This window comes from Bufo gargarizans, chromosome 6 (genome assembly GCF_014858855.1).
Source record: "Bufo gargarizans isolate SCDJY-AF-19 chromosome 6, ASM1485885v1, whole genome shotgun sequence".
Taxonomy (NCBI): Eukaryota; Metazoa; Chordata; class Amphibia; order Anura; family Bufonidae; genus Bufo; species Bufo gargarizans.
This window is the reverse complement of record NC_058085.1, coordinates 169,247,537-169,275,452: the sequence shown is the minus strand read 5'-3', so window position 1 is coordinate 169,275,452 and position 27,916 is coordinate 169,247,537.

Sequence of the window (27,916 nt, the reverse complement as noted above, 5' to 3'; positions counted from 1 at the left end):
AGCTGGAAGAAGAGACTGGCTAGATCTTTAGAGCTGATGGTCGGTTCCGCAGGTGGAGCTTCTTGTGTGGGCGACTTCGTGGCTGTTCCGTTGCCGTTGTCTGTTGCCCATATTTGTGTCAGCTTTTGTCACCTTGATTGGATTCTTCTCGAGGTGTACCTCAAGGAATCCCTGGTTCCACGCGGTCTACGCCTGAGGCTTGAAAGTCCCTTCAAAAATGATGTGGAATTTACACAAGATTGGAACAATTTTCTATTGGACTGCTCAAAGGGGTTACTTAGACGTCTAAGCGCCAAACGCGATTCCCTATGCAGCTCACTTAAGGAACAGATCCACTCACAAACCAGTCTGTTAATTCAACACAATAAACATACGGACTACATCAAATACGATAGACTGATTACAGGCAGATTACTCCAACACGAACGCGAAACCATTACAAAAAAATCCTCCAAATTAGCTAGAGATAGACATGATTTTCTCAACGGTGACATAAAATTTTGTCTCAAAGACAAGCCCAAAATGGACCCTACCGCCAAACATCTACCCACCCCTCTTATGGCCACTGAGATCCACCCGGCCACTCACCACACTCATGTCAAACCACATGGCCGCCAACCCCACACCTACACCAGATTTCATAGCTACCGGTCCACCAGAGGGTTGGGACCACATTCCCCGGCGCCAAAATCCCGCCCCCACCTACATGCAACTTCCTAAGAAAAGGCAAGCCCACTCCCACCAATACCACCCACCTGCCCCTGACACCAGTTCCCTTCGTACGCTATTCCCACCAAACCCGGATGCTGTGACATCTCCCGCCCATGTTTCCAATACCAAATCCCCGACATCTACCAAATCCCCCCATACCCTATCTTATTCTCCACCTTTCTCCCCCTCCAGCCTCCCTCAAGGATGCCCACTGAACCTTCCCCCCACCTCTTTCCCATCAGTACCCTCAACCCCACCCCCCGCCGAGAACCACTCTGTTATATTCGAGGATTCATTACTCACCACCCACGACGAAAGTCTTTTAGAATCCTCTTCCACACCCCTCAATCTAACAGAAAACCACTCTGTGTCTTTTTTACCGCTACCCGGGGCACTGACCCCGGAAGCGACATACACCCTAAGACAACCTGCAGGCAATACCACAATAATTACGGATTTTTTTCAAACCAGCTCCGAAAAAACAGAAGGGCCAAAAAAGAAAAAATGCCGCAGAGGACGGAGAGGAGGAGCAGCAAACAGAAGCAAAAAGCGAGGGAAGAACCAGGAAAGCGAACACACAGAACCACCAAGATCCAAAGAGGAACAAAATCACACAACGGTAAAAAATTTCAATCTCTCCAAATTCAACCTTAATGCCGCACAAATTTCAGTACTACAAAAAGGCCTATCATTCTGCCCAGCAGAGAAATTTAATGAATTCGAACTGTTTGTGGATCTGAACACCTTCATCAGGAACGTCACCCTACAGAGACATTTTCGCCATCGAAGCCAAACACTGCCAAAACAAGAAAACAGCAAACACCCCACCGGATCCAGTTTCTTCACCCACTACCCATACTGGTTTAAAACCAAGATCTACGTTTAACCCCATCCACCGTAGAGGGAACCATATCAACACCTTTTTCTCATTAGTATCTGACGACATGAGAAAAATTAATGTAAACACCAAAACAAAGAAAAACCTAACAAAAGAAGAAAAACAGGCAGTAAAAGAACTCAACAAGTAATGACTCTCTGGTCATTCGAAATGCAGACAAAGGCGGAGGAATCATATTACTGAATAAAGAAGACTACATCAAAGAAGCCAACAGAATTCTGGGAGATGCACTATATTACGAACCTCTCCCCCACAATCCGTTATCCGACGACAAAAAGAATCTGGACAAATTGCTGAAACAAGCTGAAGAAGACCACATTCTCACAAAAAAGGAGAAAGAATACATTACAATAGACCATCCCAATACAGCGTTGTTTTATTATCTGCCAAAAATCCACAAAAATGACAAAAACCCACCCGGAAGACCCATCATCTCTGGGATAAATTCACTAACAAGCAATTTGTCCCACTACGTAGATATTTTCCTACAAAAATATGTTCTGAATCTCCCCTCCTTCTACAGGACTCTACTCAACTAATCACACTACTCAAAGAGATCACCTGGGACCCCTCGTATAGCTGGCTCACCTTGGATGTGGTAGCCCTCTATTCTAACATCCCCCACGAAACGGGAATCAAAACAACAGGCTTTTATTTAGAGACAGACAGTCTCCTCTCCAAGACACACAAAACCTTTATCCTGGATGCAATCAACTTCATTTTAAAACACAATGTATTTTGTTTTGAGGGCAGATCTATAAACAACGGAATGGCACCGCTATGGGGACGCGCTTCGCACCAAGTTTTGCGAACTTATATATGGGCCGTTTTGAGGAGGAATTTATCTACAGCGAACACCCGTGGAAAGAAAAGATAGTCTTCAATAAAAGGTACATTGACGACCTGATCCTGATATGGAAAGGAACCTCAGAAGAGGCGAACGCCTTCATTTCTCACCTCAACACAAATACGTGGAATCTCAGTCTCACAGCAAACAGTTCAATCACTACGGTCGAATACTTAGATCTGATTCTCTACCACAGCGATACAACAATAATGTCCAAAACTTTCTTCAAAAAAGTAGATAGCAACAGCTACCTTGATTACAAAAGTGCACACCACAAAAAATCGAAAGACAACATCCCCTTCAGCCAGTTCAAAAGACTGAGGAGAAACTGTACCACCACGGAGGACTTCGTCTCACAGAGTCAGATCTTACACTCAAGATTCACCAGTAAAAAATACCCCAGAGGGATTATTGATGGCGCCTTCAAACGAGCCAGCATACAAAGCCAGGAGGATTGCCTGACGAAGAAGGACAAAACCAAAGAACCCGAGGCAGCAACCAAATTCAAATCCACCTTCATTACTACGTTCAATTCAAATCACGATGTCCTGAGGAACATCCTCTCAAAACACTGGAACATCCTAAAAAATGACTCCTTCCTCAAGGAAACCATTCCAGCCAAACCCCAGATTATCTTCAGAAGGGCGAGGACACTGAAAAACATACTCGCACCCAGCAAACTGAAAAAGAAAAAACCCACAACAATAACCACTTCAGCCTTTTTCCCAGATTTGATAGGAAGTTACAAATGCAGTCACGCTCAATGCAAATGCTGCATGAGTATCGCCAACCGAACAAAAAAATTCAGAAGCAATGTCACAGGAGAAGAGTTCCAAATAAAGAGTTTCATGAACTGCTCCTCCTCATTTATAGTATATCTGGCGGAATGTGAATGCGGACTGCAATATGTGGGTCGAACCATACAGACACTCAGGGAACGCCTAAATAAACATCGGTGGAACATTGTACACGGATTCCAGAAGCATAGCGTTTCTAGACATTTCCTATCGCGTCACGACAAAGACCCTGCCAAACTCCACATCATACCGATCGAATCCATCAACGAAACCTGCCCAGATAGATTCAGAACACTCCAAAAAAGGGAGATGTTCTGGATCTTCAAATTGCAGACGCTGGAACCCTATGGTCTCAACGAGAGTCTGGAGAACAGGTGCTTCTGACTCCAAAAACCCGTTCTTCCTCCCCCGTTCGTTCTTCATTTATTATTTATTATTTTTATTTATTTATTATTTATATATATTTATTTTTTTCCCCCTCCCCCCCCCTTCACCCCCATCCCCCTCCCCCCCCCTTTCGCCTTGGCATCCTACTTCAGCGCATCACCCCTATCCCACCGCCATGCGACCCCTCCTCCCACGCCATCACACTGGATCTAATATACCCTTTTCCCAATTCACCAAACCTTCGTTCCATTACACACCATTACACATTACACACCCCACCACCACACACACACATCCCATTTCATTCCACCACGTCAACACTTCACCCCACACTCCACCCATACACACAGGTTAACCAAATCCCTGCCCCCTGGACCCCGCAGACATATATATACTTATATGTTTACACCCTGCAGTATATAATACATATAAATACAGACATATACATATCCCCTTACCCACGTCTCTGGGCCAGTCACCATTTCCCCATAAACTCATACTTGCACAACCATAACATTCAATCTACCTCAACAGGACACAAGAGATGCAATGTATTTATTTATTTATTCATTCAATTGACTCCAGCAGGACATATGTCCAATTTACACCAACCTAGTTTAATCCACATTCATCCCTTATCGGTCCTTCCCGTCACTCACTCTTCCCATCTCCCTTCCACACACCCCGACCAGCCCCTTGGCTGCCCCACCGTCCCCACTACACACTATCAGAGCCGAGAATCCAGCAGCGTCCCGCCCCGCCCCCGCCCGCCCCCTGAGACTGCGTCACCAACATAGCACCCGCCCACTGCCTATTGCCTCTCGCTCCGCGCCCGCCCTCCGGCCTGCATCACTCTCGCAACTCCGCCCACTCCATGCGATGAGTGCTCCGTCCCGGCAGCAAAGTGCCCGCCTCCACCCGCCCTCCGGCCAGCACCACTGACATTACACCCGCCCACCTCCAGCACCTCTCGTCATCCCCGGCCCCCCCCCTCCGCCCAGTGTCACCACTCCAGCCCCGCCCACCCCACGTGTCGAGCGCTCCAACGCCGGCCCCTTCAAAAATGCCAACAATGCACGCCTTTTTTGTGAATCAACCACTCCAGACATCCCACGTGCTGGGATACGAGCGGCTCCACTGCGATCCACCAGGTCAGTTACCTCCACGCAAGCAAGCACCTCCTCTTCAATATGTCCACTCATCTTCCTCACCCTAGACACCCATCCCACCCTGGCCCCCACCATCTAAGTTACTATTTATCCACCCAAACTTTATCTATTTTGCTCCTTTCACACATACCTATGGACACATACACTTTTACCATCTGCCACCCTTTTATACCTTACATGTCACCACATCCCCCCCCCCCTTTTCAGCAAGTGTTCCCCCCTCTCCAATATTCCTCCTGTGCCTCCCCTAGGACCAAAATGCACCTTACATACGACCAAAATCATGTCACTATGGCCACAAAGTCTTGACACCAGAAACATAACGTTCTTAGTAGATAGCTAACTATGGGCACATATTCAAATACAAACGTCCAAGGTACCTCCAATGAATCCCCTAGAGACTACCGTACTTTTATTATTATATTATTATCATATTCTTTTACCATGCCTGTATACATATATATTTTTTTTTTTATCAGTAAGTGTTCTCATGTAATACGTATGTTTTTAATATCCTCTATTCCATCTAATTCAATTCAATATTCAAATGCAGAATTCACGCATCTACTCTTTTATACCTTTTCTACATGTGTATGCATATTTACTATCGCTACGGTTTATTATCCACACTTATTCACCAAAGTCAATGTATGTGATCAATACATTTCTTCCTGTAGACTTGATAAAGGGGTCATGCACCCCGAAACGCGTTGTCCTGAATAAACCAATTTTTTTCTACCATTGGTTGTGGATTTGCGCCTGTTACTCTGTCCGTTTTTCTTGGACTTCCTTGGTCCACCAAACCTACAGTTCCTGTACTCACCCATTCGGCGGTTCGGCACCGACCGAAGGGAGTTTGGACAAAGCCGGCGGCACCAACCAACCCTCACGGGCACTCAGCTCTCATTGCAGTTGCACCCAATTGGTGCAACTCCAACAGGTGAGCATATTACCTCTCGTCTGAAAAGGGAAATAATCCTCTACATATTCACCCTATGAGCGCCTTTTCTTTCTTTTTGTCTACAACCGCCCCATTTACACAGTAGGCATGGACGGAGCTTCTCCATGTCGCGTGCAGCCAGGGACGGACTGGCTGCACATCAGAGCGGGGCTCAGGGAGCGTGGCTTCAGATTGTGGAGAAAATAGACATATCTACTTAAAGACATATATTAGGAAATATCCTTTTTCCCTGCCTCCCACACAGTTGCTGAAAATACATGGAGAGTGGCCAACCCCTTGAAGTAAATATATCTTAGCACAAAATGGCTGTATTTCAAATGGCTGTATTTTAAATGCCTAATTCAATCCCCTGTATTTAGAGGTTGTATCTCAGAGGGCCTGAACCTCTGTAGGCCTGAAGTAAATATTTCTTTGCCCACAATGGCTGTATTTCAAATGGCTGTATTTCAAATGCCTGATTCAAACCCCTGTATGTAGAGAGAGGGTGTATCTCACAAGGCCTGAACCAGTGTAGGCCTGAAGTAAATATATGTTAGCACAAAATGGCTGTGTTTCCAATGGCTGTATTTCTAATGCCTGATTTAAACCCCTGTATGTATAGCGGTATCTCACACAGTCTGTACCACTGTAGGCCTGAAGTAAATATATCTTTGCCCAAAATGGCTGTATTTCAAATGCCTGATTTAAACCCCTGTATGTAGAGGTAGTATCTCAGAGGGCCTGAACCTCTGTAGGCCTAAAGTAAATATATCTTTGCACAAAATGGCGGTATTTAAAATGGCTGTATTTCAAATGCCTGATTCAAACCCCTGTATGTAGGGGTATCTCACAGGGTCTGAACCAGTGTAGACCTGAATTCAATATTGGTGCACCAAATGGCGGTATTTAACTGCTTCCCGACCGCCTAACACAGGGATGCGTCCTGGTGGCGGTCGATTCATTCCTCCTTGACGCGCCGGTGCGTCATCTCGAGATTACGCTCACAGCTGGCCTGCGCATGCGCATTGCAGGCCGGCAAAAGTTAAAGGAGTGTTTCGTCACCAGCCTGCCAGCCAATGATCATCTCTGGCAGGCTGGTGATTTACAAAAAATCGAATCAGAAGCCATCTAACACCTTATATTTATAAATATAAGGTGTTAAATGGCTTCTCTGCTCCTCTGCTGGTCCTTTACGTCAGTTGGTCGCAGCAGAGGAGCACACATCACAGTGAGTAGCCACCAAACACTTCACTTAGCCCCAGATCACCCCCCAGCACCCCAATTAACCCATTGATCACCCCTGTCAATCACCTAGTGAAACGGAAAAAAGTGATCGGTGTAAACTGTAACTTTTTTTTTTTCACTGGTATTGACTGTTAGGTTTTAGGATAGTTTAGGCCCCTTGGTTAGGTAGTTAGCGATCGTTTAGCGCCCAGCCCACCGCACCGCAGTCACTGATTTGCTGATTAGCGTATCGCTAATCAGCATTTGTACTTTTATAATATCTGTAAGTGATCAGAACTGAACACAGTCAGATCTATAATAGTATTAGTGTCAACTTAGTTCGCCCTCCACCCAAAACGCTGTGTTTGCCCAATCAGACCTTTTTTTTTTATCACTGCACAATCACTTTACAAGCGCTGCGGCGATAAAAAAATCTGTTTTGATATTTTTTATCAATCGCAGCGGCCTCCGATACTTCGCTAGCCTCCAATTTGTAAGACAGGCTTGCTTTTTTTCTTGGGTAGTCTCAGGGAATACCCCCAAAATTTAGTTGACCAAATGGCAAATAAGGGGTATTCTTCTGAAGAGGCCTACAGGCTTCTGACCCAGTCGGATGAGGAATGGGAACCCTCATCTGACGAATCTAGCGGGTCAGAATATGAACCTGTAGAAAGCAGTGGCAGTCTGACCCAAAGTTAGGACGAAGAGGTTGAGGTCCCTTATAGCACCAGGCGTACCCGGCCTCGTGTTGCTAGACCACAGGTTGCGCAGGATCCGCTTCAAGGGCAGCAGAGTGGGGCTGGCGCTGTCGGATTATGTGGTGAGGCATACACCAGCAGCGCAGCCCATTCTGGACCTAGTACCAGCACTGCCGTACAACATGGTGAAGTGGCGAGCACCAGAAGGGCATTTGAAGCTGGTACGGTGGCACGTGCAATAGTTACCCGGTCGCAGCCACTGCACAGACAGGTCAGTAGAGCCCCTAGAGTCCCTGAGGTGCTGGCAAACCCTGATTGGCAGCCCCCAACTTCAGCCGCACCAATAGTTCCCCCTTTCACCGCCCAGTTTGGAGTTCGGGTTGAGACAGCTCAGATCGGTTCGGCACTGGGATTTTTTGAGCTGTTCTTGACTGCGGAGCTCTTGGACTTAGTCGTGGCAGAAACAAATCGGTATGCCACTCAATTTATAGCCGCCAACCCGGGAAGCTTTTATGCCCAGTTTTTCCGATGGAATCCCGTCCAAGTTTCCGAAATTAAAATTTTTCTGGGCCTTCTCCTCAACATGAGTCTAACCAAAAAGCATGAATTGCGGTCATATTGGTCCACGAACCCAATTCATCACATGCCCATGTTCTCTGCTGCTATGTCCAGGACAAGATTTGAGACCATCCTGCGTTTCCTGCACTTTAGCGACAACAGCACCTCTCGTCCCAGAGGCCACACAGCTTTTGACCGGCTCCACAAAATTCGGCCCCTCATAGACCACTTCAACACCAAATTTGCAGATTTGTATACCCCTGAGCAAAACATCTGCGTAGACGAGTCCCTTATACATTTTACCGGGCGCCTTGGCTTCAAACAATACATCCCAAGCAAGCGCGCCCGGTATGGGGTCAAATTGTATAAGCTCTGTGAAAGGGCCACAGGCTATATCCACAAATTTCGGATCTATGAGGGTGAACATCAGACCCTGGAGCCGGTCGGTTGCCCTGACTACCTGGGGAGCAATGGGAAGACAGTCTGGGACTTGGTGTCACCCTTATTTGGCAAGGGGTACCATCTTTATGTGGCTAATTTTTACACAAGTGTGCCCCTCTTCAGGCATTTGTTCCTAGAACAGATTGGCTGCTGTGGCACCACACGACCTAGTCGCCGGGGCTTTCCTCAACGGCTCGTTACCACCCGTCTTGCAAATGGGGGAGAGGACTGCCTTGTGTAACGAAGAACTGCTCGCGGTGAAATGGAGAGACGAGCGTGACGTTTACATGCTGACGTTTACATGCTCTCCTCTATTCACGCAGACACGACAATACAAATAGAACGAGCAACTATTTGTCATTGAAAAGCCCCTCTCAGTCCATGACTATAACCTTCACATGGGACGGGGGGACTTCAATGACCAGATGTTGGCTCCTTATTTTGTTTCCCGACGCACCAGACACTGGTATAAGAAGGTGTCTGTATATTTGATTCAATTGGCTGCATATAATAGTTTTGTTCTCTACAGTAAGGCTGGGAGAACAGGATCCTTCCTCAAATTTCAGGAAGAGATCATCGAGAACCTCCTGTATCAAGGAGGTTCCGTGGCCCCATCCACCAGTGTAGTGAGCCGTCTACACGAGCGACATTTCCCCAATGTCGTTGCTGGTACCTCAACCCAACCGTCCCCCCGAAAAAGATGTTGTGTCTGTAGCAGGAGTGGAATAAGGCGTGACACCCGCTATTTCTGTCCTGACTGCCCTGACCACCCTGCCCTATGCTTAGGGGAGTGTTTCCGGAAGTACCACACACAGGTACACTTAGCATAGGGATTGCATCTCACAGGACAGGCACACAGGGCTATTAGGGCCCTTTCACTCACAGCTGCTGCAAACCTCTCCTTTCACCTGCATAATGTACTTCGCCACATCTTTGGGCGATTTGCACTTTGCACATTGTCCCATGGGGAAGGAGAGGTTTGTCCTATAAAGGTAAAAAAAAAAAAAAATAATCACCGGTAAGCAAAAAAGTTAACGTTCTGTTCAAAAAGTTAAATAAAGTTTATATGTTCCGTTCAAATGTTATTATAAAGTTAATAAATGTATTGCGTTGCGGCCATTTTTTTTTTTTTTTTTTTACCTTCCAGGTGGACCAACCGATCGACTAGCTGCAGCACTGATGTGCATTCTGACAGAAGCATTGCGCTGCTGTCAGATTACACAAAAGTCGGTGTATGCGGCGCTGCTAGACCAAATTTCTCCTCTGCAGTAAAAGATACGTTTGCCGAGGCATATGAGCTGAGGGGGCGGCGGTGTTCATATGCTTTGGCAAACACTTTGTATATAAAAAAAAATCTAAAAAATCCCAGCAATGATTTATTCATCCACATCGATTGATCTGAATGGAGAAATCGGGTTTGCCAGGGCATACGAGCTAAGTGGGTATGGATGTTGGGCGGAGCTCCTATGTCCTGGCAGACGCCTTTCCCCTCCTTTTTTTTTTTTTTTTTGGGCAGAGATTTTTTCATCCACATTGATGCGAATGAAGAAATCTGTGCCGTTCATTTTTTCTTTCAGCCCAGAGGCTGAACGGAAAAAATAAATCTCATTACCCGTATGCACAATATAAGGAGAATAGCAGAAACTCCTAATGCTGCCCATACATGTAATGATTGCGGAGACCCTCAAATGCCAGGGCTGTACAAACACCCCACAAATGACCCCATTTTGGAAAGAAGACACCCAAAGGTATTCGCTGAGGGGCATATTGAGTCCATGAAAGATTGAAATTTTTGTCCCAAGTTAGCGGAAAGGGAGACTTTGTGAGAAAAAAAGAAAATAAAAAAATTCTGCTAACTTGCGCCCAAAAAAAATAAATTCTATGAACTCGCCATGCCCCTCATTGAATACCTTGGGGTGTCTTCTTTCCAAAATGGGGTCACATGTGGGGTATTTATACTGCCCTGGCATTTTAGGGGCCCTAAAGCGTGAGAAGAAGTCTGTGATCCAAATGTCTAAAAATGCCCTCCTAAAAGGAATTTGGGCCCCTTTGCGCATCTAGGCTGCAAAAAAGTGTGACACATGTGATATTGCCGTACTCAGGAGAAATTGGGGAATGTGTTTTGGGGTGTCATTTTACATATACCCATGCTGGGTGAGATAAATATCTTGGTCAAATGCCAACTTTGTATAAAAAAATGGGAAAAGTTGTCTTTTGCCGAGATATTTCTATCACCCAGCATGGGTATATGTAAAAAGACACCCCAAAACACATTGCCCTACTTCTTCTGAGTACGGCGATACCAGATGTGTGACACTTTTTTGCAGCCTAGGTGGGCAAATGGGCCCACATTCCAAAGAGCACCTTTCGGATTTCACAGGCCATTTTTTTACAGATTTTGATTTCAAACTACTTTGCATGCATTTGGGCCCCTAAAATGCCAGGACAGTATAACTACCCCACAAGTGACCCCATTTTGGAAAGAAGACACCCCAAGGTATTTCATGATGGGCATAGTGAGTTCATGGAAGTTTTCATTTTTTGTCACAAGTTAGTGGAATATGAGACTTTGTAAGGAAAAAATAATAATTCATAATTTTCCGCTAACTTGTGACAAAAAATAAAAAGTTCTATGAACTCACTATGCCCATCAGCGAATACCTTAGGGTGTCTACTTTCCGAAATGTGGTTATTTGTGGGGGTTTTCTACTGTCTGGGCATTGTAGAACCTCAGGAAACATGACAGGTGCTCAGAAAGTCAGAGCTGTTTCAAAAAGTGGAAATTCACATTTTTGTACCATAGTTTGTAAACGCTATAACTTTTACCTAAACCATTTCTTTTTTTTTACCCAAACATTTTTTTTGTTATCAAAGACATGTGAACAAAAAATTTAGAGAAAAGGGTATATATAGATGTTGTTTTTTTGAAAAATTTTACAACTGAAAGTGAAAAATGCCATTTTTTTGCAAAAATTTTGTTAAATTTCGATTAATAACAAAAAAAGTAAAAATGTCAGCAGCAATGAAATACCACCAAATGAAAGCTCTATTAGTGAGAAGAAAAGGAGGTAAAATTCATTTGGGTGGTAAGTTGCATGACCGAGCAATAAACGGTGAAAGTAGTGTAGTGCAGAATTGTAAAAAGTGGTCTGGTCATTAAGGGTGTTTAAGCTAGGGGAGCTGAGGTGGTTAAAATCTCTGAATGTAACCCAAATGTATTAAGGGTGTATCTCACAAATACATCGGCATCAAAGGCTGCTAACAAAAATTTTTGAGCCCAAACGAGTGTTTGTTTAACAACTGAATTTGACAGCAGTATATAAGCCTGTAATTTCACACGTGCTGATGCTGCAAGGCCTGAAAATAGTGCCATACTGTGACTGGATAAGATCGCACAGTAAAGGGAATGACTAGGGGCACTGCACAGGGTGTGGTAAGAGGGCACAATGCAGGGTGTAAGGAGGCAAAGTACGGGGTAAGGGGCACAGAACAGGGTGGTGGGTACAGTCACATGACCCTGTGACATTAGAAGATCCTTATGGTGAATGCAGTTCATTTGCCACCATAATGAGAGGCAGAGAAGTGAGACAGGAGTGTGATTATGTGTATAGAGATAAAAAAATTTATCTGTCGGCCAGTACAGGCCCCTAAAATTAGACAATAGGCATTCACCTGACAGCAAAGAACTTTGGATTCTGTGGCTGGAGGTACACCAGGCGGTCACAGGATAAATAAGTAACTGTCGGCCAGTATAGGCCGCAAAAAATTAGGCATTCACCTGACATAAAAGGCCTTTTATGCCGCTGTATATACATAAGGCAAGGACCATTCTTTATTCTGGGAGATGGCAAATATGTGTGGGCTGGCATGAGGAAATTTAATTACACGTGGTCATCACAAGTGTTGAATTCCTCTAAGATCCATGCCTGATTCATTTAAAAAAAATGTGAAGTAGTCCACCCTGTCGTTAGGTAGGAGGGTGTGCTTATTGGTCATGATTTCCCCCCCTCCTGCTGCGCTGAACGTCCTTTTGGACAGGACACTCGACGAGGGGCAAGCCAAGAGTTCCATGGCAAATTGTGCCAGCTCTTGCCATAGGTCAAACCTGCACACCCAGTAGTCAAGGGATTCCTCGCTTCTCAGAGCATCCACATCGGCCTTTAACCCGATGTAGTCAGACTCCTGTTGGTCTAGGCGTTCCCTGAGGCTGGATCCACAGGGCAGCTGTCGATGAGTTGGCTTCAAGAATGGTCTTATACCCAAAGTGACCAACACATCTTCAAACCTCCCTCTTTTTTTTGCAGGCGCGGTAAGATTGGAACCCTCACCTGTTTCTCTGTGGGTGGAAATTCATCTGCCACTGCTCGCAACAGCAGAATTCAGCATCTCTCGAAGCAAGGACTGGAAATGCTGCATTATAACAGCCCTCTGTGTTGATGGTAACATGTCTGCCATTTTGTGTTTGTAATGGGGGTCTAAGTATGTTGCCATCCAGTACAGGCCCTTGACCTTTATGCTTTTTATACAGGGGTCCCTCTTCAAACACTGGAGCATGAAAGCCCCCCATTTGCACTACATAATGTCATCCTCGGTCTCCTCCCCCCAGCCATGGACAACACCAGGGATCCCCGTAAAGTTTAAAGCCTGCTCTTCTTGCTCCTCCTCCTACTCCCCCCAGCCACCATCCTCCTCTGACTCCTCTTCAGCCTCCTGCTGACTTGTCTCAGATGGAATAGCCTCCACTGGGAATTCCTTCAGCATTGTGACTTCCTCATCTGCCAGCTCCTGCTCCTCGACGGCTTGATCAATGACACAATGCACGCTCCAGAAAGAAGGCGTAAGGTACAATGTTACCAGTTTGGTGATCTCATCAAATGGCCGCAGAAGTCTGCATGCATCGTGAATGAGCAGCCACTGGCCCGGTGGAAAAAAAACAAGCTCCCCAGAACCTGTCCTCCTGCAGAGTTCGTACAGGTAGTCGTTAATGGCACGTTTCTGCTGGAGCAGCCTATAAAGCATATACAAGGTGGAGTTCCAGTGCTTCGGGCAGTCACAAATCAGACATCTGAAGGGCAAGTGGTGTCGCCACTGAATGTCAACAAGGAGAGCCATGACCGTGTAAGATCTTCTAAAATGGCCAAAGATTTTCCTGGCCTGCCGCAAGACGTCCTGGTCCCCAGGGCATTTGGCAACGAATTGCTGTACAACTAAGTTCATGACGTGTGCCATGAACGGCACATATGTCATTTTGCCCTGCTTCAGCGTGCTCAGCAGATTGGCACCATTGTCGCACACCACTTTGCCAACTGTCAAATTGAGCGTGGTTAGCCACTGATCGGCCTGTGACTGCAGAGCTGAAAACAGTGCAGGATCGGTGTGGCTCCTGGCTTCCAGGCACGACAGCCGCAGCACATCATGGCAACGTCACCAAATGGAAAAGGATTTAGGAAAAGCACTAGTGAGACCTCATTTAGAGTATTGTGCGCAGTACTGGAGACCATATCTCCAGAAGGATATTGATACTTTGGAGAGTGTTCAGAGAAGAGCTACTAAACTAGTACATGGATTGCAGGATAAAACTTACCAGGAAAGATTAAAGGACCTTAACATGTATAGCTTGGAAGAAAGACCAGACAGAGGGGATATGATAGAAACTTTTAAATACATAAAGGGAATCAATAAGGTAAAAGAGGAGAGAATATTTAAAAGAAGAAACACTGCTACAAGAGGACATAGTTTTAAATTAGAGGGGCAAAGGTTTAAAAGTAATATCAGGAAGTATTAGTTTACTGAGAGAGTAGTGGATGCATGGAATAGCCTTCTTGCAGAAGTGGTAGCTGCAAATACATTGAAGGAATTTAAGCATGCATGGGATAGGCATAAGGCCATCCTTCATATAAGATAGGGTCAAGTACTATTCATAGTATTCAGTATATTGGGCAGACTAGATGGGCCAAATGGTTCTTATCTGCCGACACATTCTATGTTTCTATGTCTTACCTGGCATGTCGAATAGGTTCTGGGGAGCTTAGGTGGTGCAGAGGAAGAGGAGGTAGCAGTTGTAAAGGAGGAGTCAGCCAAGGAGGAGACGGAGGATGGAGTAGGATGAGGAGGAGAAGAAGAAGCAGGCCTGCATGCAATCTGTGGCGGTAACACCAAACCCACATGGGTGCAACGAGTAACATGCTTGAAGGTTCAGAAGGTTCACCCAGTGGGCAGGAAAAGCTATGTACATTCCCTGACTGTCTTTGCTAGACCACGTGTCTGTGGTCAGATATATCTTGGCACCGACACTGCCAGAGATATATTAACTTGCTGCCAAATAGTTCAGGGATGCCCTTCTGTGAGAAATATTTCCTTCCGGGGACGTTCCATTGCGGTATGCCAATAGCCACAAATTTTCTAAAGGCCTCCGAGTCCACCAATTTATATGTCAGTAGTTGGCGGGCTAGCAGTTCCGACAAGCCAGCGGTCAGCCGTTGGGCAAGAGGATTATTTGGCGTCCTAATTTTTTTACACTTGAACATTTGTGCCATGGAAGCCTGCCTTGTGCCAGATGAATGCGACAATGGCACGGTGGAAGGTGGAGGACAAATGGGAGGAAAGAGTAGAAGGAAAAGAGGCAGGACGTGGAGCGCCGGGAGTGTGGCTTTGTGGGTTCTGATGGTGTTGTTCCCATTGTACTCAGTGATGGGAGGCCAGGTTCCTTAAGGCGACTGTTCCTAGGTAGGTGTCGGGCTTACCGCAGCTTATGTGTTGACAGCACAGGAGTGTGGAACCATGCGCCGGCGTCCTGGGAGCGCAAGATGTGACCGTGCATGGTGGATGGCTTGCTCCAGATACATTTGCAGTCTGCTTTTTGCCTCCTGTTCACTGCGAGTTCTGCCTGCTTCTCCTCCCTATCTGCTGCTCCGTCTCTTCCTCTGAACTCCCCTCCTCTTCCACTCTTGTGGGCACCCACGTGACGTCCATCGACACGACATCATCGTCATCTTCACCAACACTGACATTTCAGATCTTGGAGTAGGCAATAACAGCAAGGACCACCCTCCTTGGGCTGATCTGGGTACTGTCGTCAGACCGCTGGGTGGCTGCCATTGCTACCTCATCTTCCCCATCTGATGTCAAGAATGACTGCGCATCGGTATGGTCTGGGAATGGATGGGAAACTAATTCCTCTGACTCGAGTGGAGGGGATATGGTGTTGGTGGTGTCTTTGGTGCATACAGCAGAGAGTGAGGAGGTTGCAGATACAGAGGATGAGTAGGGTGCAGAAGCGGAAGGCTGACTGAGCCACTCAACCAACTCTGGTGCGCCCTTTGAAGTTATCGCACGCACCTTCTCCAACTTCCCACTTAGGCTCCGACCTGGTGCACCTGCCCGACCCCTACCATCCCTGTGGAACGGTCTGCCTCTTCCTCTGCCTATCATTTTCTAAATGATCCTCTGCCTAAGTCTGTAGTGAAGAGCAGTATTTGTGGAAGAAGGTATATCGCAGCCCTTAATCAGTATTTGGCGGAAACAGGTATATAGCACCCCTCAATCAGTATTTGGCAATAACACATATATGGCACCCCTCAATCAGTATTTTGTGGAAGCAGGTGTATCACAGCCGTCAATCAGTATTTTGTGGAAGAAGGTATATAGCACCCCTCAATCAGTATTTGGCGGAAACTGATATATAGCACCCCTCAATCAGTATTTGGCAGAAACAGGTATATATCACCCCTCAATCAGGATTTTGTGGAAGAAGGTACATCACAGCCCTCAAGCAGTTTTTTTGGGGGGCAACAGGTATATCACACGCGTTGTAATTAGTTACTCCAATAGCGTTTGTCCCTCTATCTAGCTGCGGTATCACAGCAGAACCGCACACAACTGCTGCACAATACAAATACACTATAATATAATTTCTATGTTAGAAAGTATATTATAAGTATATAATACCCCTCTGTATCACACTTATCGATAGCACACCTATAGTCCTTAAAATGACTTTTGTGGCCCTATTAGCTAGCATTTGGTGTCCCTAACTGTCCCTGCTCCATAATGCAACCTCTCCCTACACTGGCAAAACACATAATGTAAAATGTCTGCCAGATTGGGTTCTGTTATAGGGTTGGGGTGGTGTCCATGTGCTGAAACGTCTCAATTGTCTGTCCTGTCCCACCTGATGGATGTGTCATGGGTCAAAGTTCGGCACTATGCAAAAAAATATGGTGTGTGCGAATATTGCCATATGTTCACATGTTCGGCGAATCGTGAACGAGCGAAACAACCGCCGAGCAAACCGCAAGGCCATCTCTAATAGTAAATGCTGGCATTAGAAATTACAACTTTTCCTCAAAAAAAATGGGGAAAAAAGAGTTATGGCTCTGGGAAGGCAGGAAGTAAAAAACACAAACAATGCGAAAAATTTAAAATTGACTGGTCCTGAACATGTTATTTACACCTTCCTCCCCCATTCAAATGGGAGAGGAAGCTATATTTACACTGCACCACCACTGCAGTCAAAGAGTTTTTTAGTTCTCTTTGGTGTCCTAGATCCTAAAAATGGCTAAGGATTATTTATTCTTATCCTAATGGGGTTCTCAAAGCTGACCATACACATTAGATAAATGAAGGCCAAACCCGACAATTATCTAATGTTTAAGGGGCCTCCCAACTCTCCTCTGACTGCAAATGTCACAGGTAAAAAGGAGTAGTCATCCGACAAGAAGCTAATGTTTTTAGCCAATCTAAGGTTCAGGAGTGATGAATACACGGCAATAGTGCATATTATATCTTACGGAAAATTCCTATCATGGGACAAACATATACACTTCTTAGGCTATTGCTGATATAAGCAGGAAAACTCTCTTACCTTGGTGGAAGCGCTCATGTGCTCTACTTAGTTATGTCAAATATAAAGCCATATTTAGCGTGTTTTATGGGCATGACAGATTGTAAGCATCTTTCATGATCATTACACTATTCATTTGCTTACAATATTTCTTGTCCTTTCCAGATGGTTCAAGTCAAGTGAGATGCTTTTGTGAAAATTTTCGAATGTGAAACTCCATCTGGCACTACAAAAACAGCTATGTTGTATTTACAGTACGTTATTTTATTTTGATGCAAACATTTTGAATTACAGTCATCCGAACAATTAAAATATTGTTAAAGTGAATGATCCATGTCCTCGCTTTCCTTTGATTTCAGTGTGTAATTTGTGTGGTGCTATTCTGTCATTCACAGATGCCGTATGTAGAGCAAAAGGGAGACCATGAGTTGAAGTATATACATAGGAATAATTCAGCACCAGCTAGTTTTAATATTTTCAATCTGTTTACTTGCAGCTACAAATGTCCTCAATACTGCATTGAAATATTATAGAATACAGTATCTTCAAACTGGATATTTGAATTAACATGGGTACAAATAGAATTAGGCTGCAAAGATCATTGACCAAAACATGTGCTTTGACAAGATAGCTGAGGAATTTACTACTATTGTATGTTCCTAAATAAATAATACAATAATACAATACATCCTACTAGAGATGAGCAAATCTTTTGTGATTCTGTTTGGTTCCGATTCGCTAAAATTTTAAAAAGTTTGGTTAGGGACTGAATTGATTCAGCCCCAATCTCAGTAGCTCTAATTGCCCTGGAAATTGGTAATGCATATAACACACTTTAGTCTCCTAGGACTAGTAGGACAGTATCTCTTATCTCTTTTTTGTTAATTTTTATGAATTTTTGTGTTTTCTCTACCCCGTCAATAAGCTGTTGAACACAATGACAGCTATAGTAAATGTCAAAATTATACTTATATACATAGCTATAGGTAAACGCATGTTTGACAGCATTCAAACAGCGTGTTTTACAATACAAAGTGCTGCTGCATGTGCTAAGCTTTTTCATATTCCAAAGCATTAAAAAATTGTCCCTTATCGGGGCAGATGGTTTTCAACCCCTTCAGCCACCGTCACATACGTAGCTGAGGAAATGTTTGGAGATGGATATCCACTCCATACGGGGCAGATGCCGGCTGTACAATATAGCAGGCACCCGGCTAGAATGACTGGGAATGGCGATCACGCCAAACACTGTCATTTAACACCTCAAAACATTTGTGGCATCTTTGAGGTAAGGCTGAAGGCTGCGGCTCCATCTGTCTTCCAAATGGAGCCCCTGCAGTGAAATTGGCAACCGGGATGCTTCTGAAGATTCCCAGGCCTGCCATGGTAAGTGCCCTGCTAATCTGTGCATGAGGCACAGCTCAGCAGGCAATGTGTCAAAATCCCATTCACTCTAAAAGAATCTCTATCATGGTGAATGGGACAAGTGATCAAAAGATTCCAGGTTTTAGAATGCTAAGAAATGTAAAAGTTATTATTATAAAAAAAAGTTTTAATCACCTCTTTCCCAATTTTATATATAAAAATATATAAACAATAAAAAAAAAAAGGCAACAACTGTTGGCGCAATTATTAGAAAATGGAAAAAACACAATATGACTGTCAATCTTCTTTGGTCTAGGGCTCCATGCAAGATCTCACCTCGTGGGTTAAGGATAATTCTGAGAAAGGTCAGGAATTAGCCCAGAACTACACGGGAGAACCTGGTCAATGACCTGAATAGGGCTGAGACCACAGTCTCAAAGATTATCATTAGTAACACACTACGCTCTCATTGATTAAAATACTGCAGGGCACGCACAACCAGGTCCCCCTGATTATGCAAGCACAGTTTGAAGTTCGCCAATGACTATCTGGATGATCTAGAGGAGGCATGGGAGAAGGTCATGTGGTCAGATGAAACTAAAATAGAACTTTTTGGTATCGACTCCAGTCGCCGTGTTTGGAGGAAAAAGAAGTATAAAAGTACAACACCAAGAACACTGACCCAACTGTGAAGCATTTGGAGGGTGGAAACATCATACTTTAGGGGTGCTTTTATGCAAAGGGAACAGGTTGACTGCACTGTATTGAAAGGAGGATGGAAGGAGACGTGTATTGTGAGATTTTGGCCAATAACTTCCTTCCCTCAGTAAGAGCATTGAAGATAGGTCGTGGCTGGGTCTTCCAGCATGACAATAACCCAAAACATACAGCCAGATAGCCACAGCATTTCAAGGTCCTGGAGTGGCCTAGCAAGTCTCAAGACCCAAACCCAATCGAAAATCTTTGGAGGGAGCTGAAACTCAATGTAACCCAGCGACAGTCCAGAAACCTGAAAGATCTAGAGAAGATCTGTATGGCGATCCTGCAGTGTGTGCAAACTTGGTCAAGAACTACAGTAAACGTTTGACCTCTCTAATTGAAAACAAAGGTTTCTGTACCAAATATTAAGTTCTGTTTTTCTTTTGTATCAAATAATTATTTTATGCAATAAAATGCAAATTTATTATTTAAAATACAATTTTGTGATTTTTCTGGATTTTTGTCTGTCTCTTTTGGAGTCTATCTTAAACAGTTCAGGTGTACGTACAATAAAAATTACATACCTCTCCATTCTTTGTAGGTGGGAAAACTTGCAAAATCATCAATGTATCAAATACTTCTTTACCCCACTGTATTGCTGTGTCCGCAAATGTCTGAACTACCTTTGCAGTGAACACCATAAAGGAAAAAAAAATCTGTCAGTTTCACACACCCCCCCCCCCCCCCCCCAAACACCTTTAGGGTAATTTAGGGCTATCTAGCCGAGGAACGTCAACAGAGTCTCCACCATTGGGATTCTTCTCTGGGCTCAGGGGTACAGTAGGGTGATATAGGGTAAGTTTATTTCCCTCCCTCGGTGTTCCTTTCTGTATGTTTATCTCATTTCTATCTTTTTTTTTTTGTATCGTTGAACTATCAGGGTGATTGATTGGCACCGCAATCCAATCATAGTTTGGGTAATAGGTTTTAGGTTGATATATTAAACATTACAGTTTTAAGGGTCTTGTATATCATTTTTGTGGATTAACTATTTCTTTATTTAGACTCACGTATATATCCTCTCTGAATACCAGAACATATGTAAACGACTTCTTATTTTTAATTATGGCCAGTTTTTTGTCAGGCACCCTATTTACTGAGGCACTTATCAACGAGGCTAAGGATATCTTTTCAGACAAGGATATTCCTGGGCTCTCCACTTCTGCCATCTGTAAAATAGCATTCAGGGTTCTCTATTTCGGTTATAAGGACAATTTAAAATCCTGCTGGGAGCTACGATCGTTAGAGAGAGTTATCTTGACACTAAAATAGTACCAATGGCCTACGCATCCTTATTGCAACAGCTGCCCGTATTTCTTCTCCATCCCTTACGGTGCAGTGGAAAGAAGAGTTTTCCCTTAACCTTATAAAAATCCTGCTTGAGGAAGAAAAGAAAGTGTTTGAAAATACTGGGAAAAAGTTACAAGAACTTATAGAGGCCACCCTTAAGTTTAAGAATGATGTTGATTTTTCCAAATGGGAAGCATTCCTACAAACGGCTGTAGAAAGGTTCCAAAACTTGCTTAAAGAATGCAAGCACAGACAATTCATGTGCGATCTTAGTAAGGTTAGGGAAAACAAAGCCAACTGTATTGAGGCTAAATCCATACCTCCTTTGGGCTCTGAGATCTCCTCATCAGACAATAATCTTTCCGACAACAAGATCCAACAGAACCCTCATAGGGGAACCTACAATAGGGGTGCGTGGCAATCAAGGAGGGCAGGGAGAAGATGGCAGAGGTGGGGAAGACAAAGGGGAGCTCCCCGTGGAGGAAGTACGAAATCTTCCTTTTCCTCAATGCCCTCCTCTGCATCGATGAACTACACTCCTCCAAACCCCTTTATTTTAGAAAAGGCCCAAGCATCGTATCGGCTGCGAGATCGCGTCAAGACAGGCGAGAACCGTACCCCTCACATGACTTACAAATCCTAAATCTCACCACACGTGACCTTAATGACACCAGATGTAATGTTCTGAGAAGGGGTCTATCATTTATACCTACCACCAATTTTCACCTGTCAAGGATTTACACCTGTTCGTTAGAAAGCTCAAGTGGCATAAATTCTTTAGCAACACTGAAAAGTAGGGTTGAGCGAACCTGAACTGTAAAGTTCGGGTTCGTACCGAACATTAGGATTTTTTTACCCCGGACCCAAACCCGAACATTCTTCGCTCTTTGGACGTGAATAAACCCCTGCTCTGCATAGGTGACAGGGAATAAAATTTCATAAATTCTTCTTTAATTGATGCACGCCACCTCCTTTCATTCAATGCTTAAACTTTAACAAGTTGTACCACATTTGCGCTTCAATAATTTGTCCCACAATTGCGCTTTACTAATTTGTCCCACACTTGCGTTTTAATAATTTATCCCACATTTGCGCCTCAATAACTTTTCCCATATTTCTACTCGATCCCAAAAAAATTTATACATTTATCTCCCCTGGATGTGGTCTCTCTTTCTCACTCTCCCAGGGCGTGGAACCATGATTCGCCGATAACCGTGATCAACATGGTAGGCTCAGAAAACAACATCGAAAGTTGATAGAGAAGATATCCAAATGGATGGTGGATGCAACTGGGGCACCTCTGCATAGGTGACAGGAATATAAATTTAAAAAAATTGTCTGATACATTGTCAGGTGACATTTTTAAAATTTTGCCGGATGGAAACCCCTGCTCTGCATAGTTGACAGGGATTAAAATTTAAGAAATTCTTCATTAATTGATGTGCGCCACATGCTTTCATTCAATGCTTAAACTTTAAAAAGTTGTCCCATATTTACACTTTAATACTTTGTCCTATATTTCCACTCATCATTTTTAATTTGAAACAATTAACCTCCCTTTTATGTGGTCTCTCTTTCTCATGCTCCCTCTCCGGCGTAGAACCCTGAAAGAACATTGAAAGTTGATAGAGAATATATCCAAATGGATGGTGGACGTCACAAGGATGTGCGATCAGGCAGAAGTTATCTAGAGTCAACAAAGCGGCAGCAGGGCCTCTCCTGGCTAACGTTTACAAATTAAAAATACCAGTGACATTCCCTATAATTTTTTATTAATCATTCCAATAACAGGGCATCTTAAGAGTCCTGTATTGTTATTTATGGTCACTACCTCCGCGAGACAGGAGTGGGTAATTGCCGCGCACCCCCTCCTTAACTTGGAAGCTTATACTTCAATACTTTGTCCCACATTTCCGCTCGATTACATTTAATTTCATCTATTCACCTCCCTTGCATGTGGTATCCTTTTCTCAGGTTCCCTCTCCGGCCTGGAACCCTGATTCCGCGCCACCCGTAATCACCATGGTAGGCGCATAAAAGAACATCGAAAGTTTATAGAGCAGATATCAAATTGGATCGTGACCATCACGGGAACGTACGACATGGTGGAGCAGTATGTTTGCACACTCCTACACGAACTGACTGACAGGGTTCAGCCCCTGCAACTTCTGGGTCTCCAAATTGGGCACATGGCCTGAGCTTGCCCTTTAAGTCTTGGAGGTGCTGGCCTGTCCTGCAGCCAGTGTATTGTCTGCACGTGTGTTTAGCACGACTGGAGGAGGTTATCACAGGTTATATTTCCCAATGTTTTGGGGTGTACCCTAATTTAAAAAGATCTGCTTTATTTGTGCCATGATACACTTCCACAAACTATTTTGATAGCTCTTGTTCTTTAAATAAAACAGGTCACCAACTTACACCTGATTGTCATCCCATTAAATTGATAACATACTGCTAATCGTAAATGTGCACATACTTTTGCCACTCTGAGACATGTGATATTGGATCATTTTCCTCAATAAAAGTGACCATTAGTGTTGGGTGAGCATGCTCTGCCAAACACAAATTTTAGGCTACTTTCACACTGGCGTTTTGGTTTCCGTTTGTGAGATCCGTTCAGGGATCTCACAAGCGGTCCAAAACGGATCAGTTTTGCCCTAAATCCGTCCTGACACACAATGTAAGTCAATGGGGACGGATCCGTTTTCACTGACACAATATGGCACAATAGAAAACGGATCCATCCCCTATTGACTTTCAATGGTGTTCAAGAACGGATGCATGCAATTGTATTATCTGAACGGATCCGTCTGTGCAGATCCATGACATAGGCTACTTTCACACTTGCGTTCGGAGCAGATCTGTCTAGTGTCTGCACAGACGGATCCGCTCCTATATTGCAGACGATGGGATCCGTTCAGAACGGATCCGTCTGCATTATATTTCAGAAAAAAATCTAAGTGTGAAAGTTAGTCAGACGGATCCGTCCAGACTTTACATTGAAAGTCAATGGGGGACGGTCAATGAGCCATATTGTGTCAACTTCAAACGGATCTGTCCCCATTGACTTACATTGTAAGTCTGGACGGATCCGTTTGCCTCCGCATGGCCAGGCGGAGCGGAGGCCAAACGCTGCCAGACTGATGCATTCTCAGCGGATCCGCATCCACTCAGAATGCATTGGGGCAGTACGGATGCGTTCGGGGCCGCTTGTCAGAGCCTTCAAACGGAACTCACAAGCGGAGCCCCGAACGCTAGTGTGAAAGTAGCCTTATCTGCACCAAACGCGAGTGTGAAAGTAGCCTTACTCGAACATTGCGATGTTCGGCACATCTCAGTGTTCGGCCGAACACAGCATGTGCTTGAGCGTGAGTCTCGAGTCTCCTCCCTCACACGTGTTCAGCTCAGTCAATCAGAGAGAGCTGTGCTGAAGTTTATTGAACAAACTTTTTAGAGACCCAAAAGTCCTTTTAAGGACTATTGTTGTATCTGGCAGCAGTATAATTATTAGTGCAACCAGCGCTAAATTGCATGGAATTGTTAGAGAGACCCAAAAGTTTTTAAGGACTATTGTTGTATCTGGCACCAATATAAATTGTTAGCGCTACCTGTGCTTAATTGCTTGCAATTGTATGGCCGCTGCAGAGAGCGATATTATCTGCTCTACATCTCCTGTATAACGTTTGCCCATCCTAAATATCAGTGACATTAATTAAATGTAATGTTTTATTAGCTGCTGGTGACAGCGACATTACTTGTGCTACACCTCCTGTATAACATTTGCGCATCCTAAAAATATCTGTGACATTCTGTGTGCTTTATTTGCGCATGCACTTACAAAACTTGCGCTACTGTACATGTGACATACTTGCAAGCATATATACCATTTAATATGCGCAAGGTGAGCAGTAAGGGACAGGAAAGTGGCCTTGCTGCTGATGGTGCTACCAGATGCCATGGCTCTGGACGCTGTAAAACTGTGCTTGCTGCCAGAGCACAAGAAACACACTCATTCATGATACCTAGCTTCATGTCCCAGTTTGAAGGGCGGCGCAGGACACAACTCTCGAAGTCAGACCAGTGCAACCAGGTGGTCGGTTGGATTGCAGCAGATAATGCTTCCAGTCGGTTAAGCACCACCCCCACAAAGTCCAGTCTAAGTACTGGAGCTAGGAGCAATTTTCCTCTCTCTGTCGCATTGGACCCCCCCTCCTAGCGGGTCTCCCAGTAAGGGTCCAGTCTGACAATGCCACAGCTGTGACCTACATGAATCATCAAGGCGGAACCCGCAGCCGGACGGTGATGCAAGAGGTGAAAAGGATCCTCCAGTGGGCGGAAACACATCTTCCAATATTGTCTGCAGTGTACATCCCAGGGGTCGAAAATTGGGCGGCAGACTTTCTCAGCCAGGGTGGATCCGGGAGAGTGGTCTCTGCATCCGGATGTATTCGAGGATGTCTGTCGCCGTTGGGGCCGCCCGGACGTGGACCTGATGTCGTCCAGGCTCAACAACAAGGTTTCCACGTTCCTGGCCCGAGCTCGGGATCCAGAGGCGTACGGGGTGGACGCTCTGGTGTCTCCATGGCAAGACTTTGCGCTCCTCTATGTCTTCCCACCACTGCCTCTACTCCCAAAGCTTCTTCGCAGGGTCGCGGCGGAAGGGATCCCGACCATACTCATCTCCCCCGATAGGCCTCGCCGCGCCTGGTTCTCGGAAGTCACTCAAATGCTGGCAGACATTCCGTGGCCTCTTCCTCTCAGGGAGGACCTGCTGTCTCAAGGACCGCTCTTCCACCAGAATTTACAGCCGCTTCGTTTAACGGCATGGCTGTTGAGACCTCCATCTTGAAGAAGAGGGGCTTCTCAGACTCTGTCGTGAGGACCATGATAAGAGCCTGGAAAGCAGCTTCCTCCCGGATATACTATTGTACCTAGAAGGCCTTTCTTGCCTGTTGCGAGAAGTTAGGTGTTTTTTCACTTTTCTTCTCCGTTATGGTGGTCCTCTCCTTTCTCCAGTTGGGTCTCGAGATGGAAATGTCCCTAAGCTCTCTGAAGGGTCAGGTCTCTGCTCTGGCCATTTTCTTTCAGCGGTCTCTAGCTCTGCTCAGTCCGGTGAGGACCTTCCTACAGGGGGTGGCGCATTCGGTCCCTCCGTATGTCCCTCCCCTGCCCCCCTGGGATCTGAACCTGGTTCTGTCTTCTCTCCAGACAGCTCCTTTTGAGCCCCTGAGTCTTCTCACCTGGAAAGGTGGTCTTTTTGGTGGCCATTACCTCTATCAGGAGGGTATCAGAGCTGGCCGCCCTTTCCTCCAAGGAACCCTTTTTGGTCTATCACAAGGATAAGGTGGTACTGCGCCCAGTCCCTTCTTTTTTGCCCAAGGTGGTCTCCGCCTTCCACCTTAATGAGGACATAATTCTGCCCTCTTTTTGCCCCAAGGAGCGCGCTATCCATTCTCTGGATGTTGTCCGTGCTTTGCGGGTGTATCTGTCGGCTACTGCCACATTTCGCCGCTCGGACTCCCGAGGGGCCTCGTAAGGGTCTGGCGGCCTCCAAGGTCACTGTGGCTCGGTGGATTTGGTTGACTATTGCCATGGCATATCGGTCCCGGGGTAGGGTTCCCCCAGCGGGGGTTACCGCTCACTCCACCAGGGCGGTGGGGGCCTCCTGGGCTAAGCGCAATCGAGCCTCTACATCACAACTTTGTAAGGCGGCCACCTGGTCGTCCTTACATACCTTTACCAAGTTCTACCAGCTGCACTCTCTGGCGTCGGCTGATTCTGTCCTAGGGCACAAGGTATTGCAGGCTGTGGTTCCTGTTTAACTGTTGGACGTTTCCCTCTGGAGGTGTTGGTCTCCCACCCCATGGACTGCTCTAGGACGTCCCATGGTCTGTGTCCCCCAATGGAATGGGCGAGAAATTGAGATTTTTTGTGAAACTCACCTGTAAAATCTTTTTCTCGTCTTTTCCATTGGGAGACACAGCTCCAACCCATTCTTGTCTGTTACAGGAGGGGTTTGTTCTATCTATTGGGACCTTATGGTTAACAGCATGAGGACGGTATTCCTCGGTTCTGTTTTCTTTATTACTATTTGGTTTTGGTCTCCTTCTCCTACTGCTTTTGCATGCACTGAGGTCCTCCTGTTGGAGCATGGGTGTATTGCCAGTGGAGGAGGAGCTGTTTTTTCTTATTTGCATAGTGTCTCCTCCTAGTGGTAGCCTAAGCTATACCCATGTTCTGTGTCCCCCAATGGAAAAGATGAGAAAAAGATTTTACAGGTGAGTTTCACAAAAAATCTCCTTATTTGCAAAGTTTTCCCCAATGACTACAACAATATAAATAAAAAATGTAATGCATGAACAAATAACAAATGTGTGTGTATGTGGTGTATGTGATGTGTGTGTATATATATTTACAATGCTCTACTCATTGAATAGTAATAGTCTTCCTTGCATAACCCTTTTAAAATACATCTGCATACATAGTTTGTATGTTATTTTGTTACCATATATTCTTCATGATTTTTTGTGAATCTATTTTAAATTGATTTACTGCTTCATTTTGTGTTTTTGGTTATGCAACTCATAAGCATTAGATACAGTATTTACCATAATAAGCAAATTAAAACCAAATGAGTGATGCTGATGCTTGTATTTCGTAAACATCCTAGCACTGAAATGAACAGTCATTTTGACATGAAAAAGCAGACATTAATTACATGAATAATTGCCTGCTCATTTTAAGCTGTCATACAATTAAATTTAATTGAAAATGGGTACACTTGACTAATCTTGTACAAAAAAAGACTGAATATGTGCCATGGGTGTGGCAAGTATTGAAGGTGATATTGTCAAGGTTAAAACTAATAAATAGCAATTGAAGCAATCCAGAAAACCAGTTTTCCTACTAGGCCATAGACATTCTTGTCAGATATTACTATCTTTTTTGGTTTTAAAATACATGCAGTGGACACAAACAGAAAATACATAG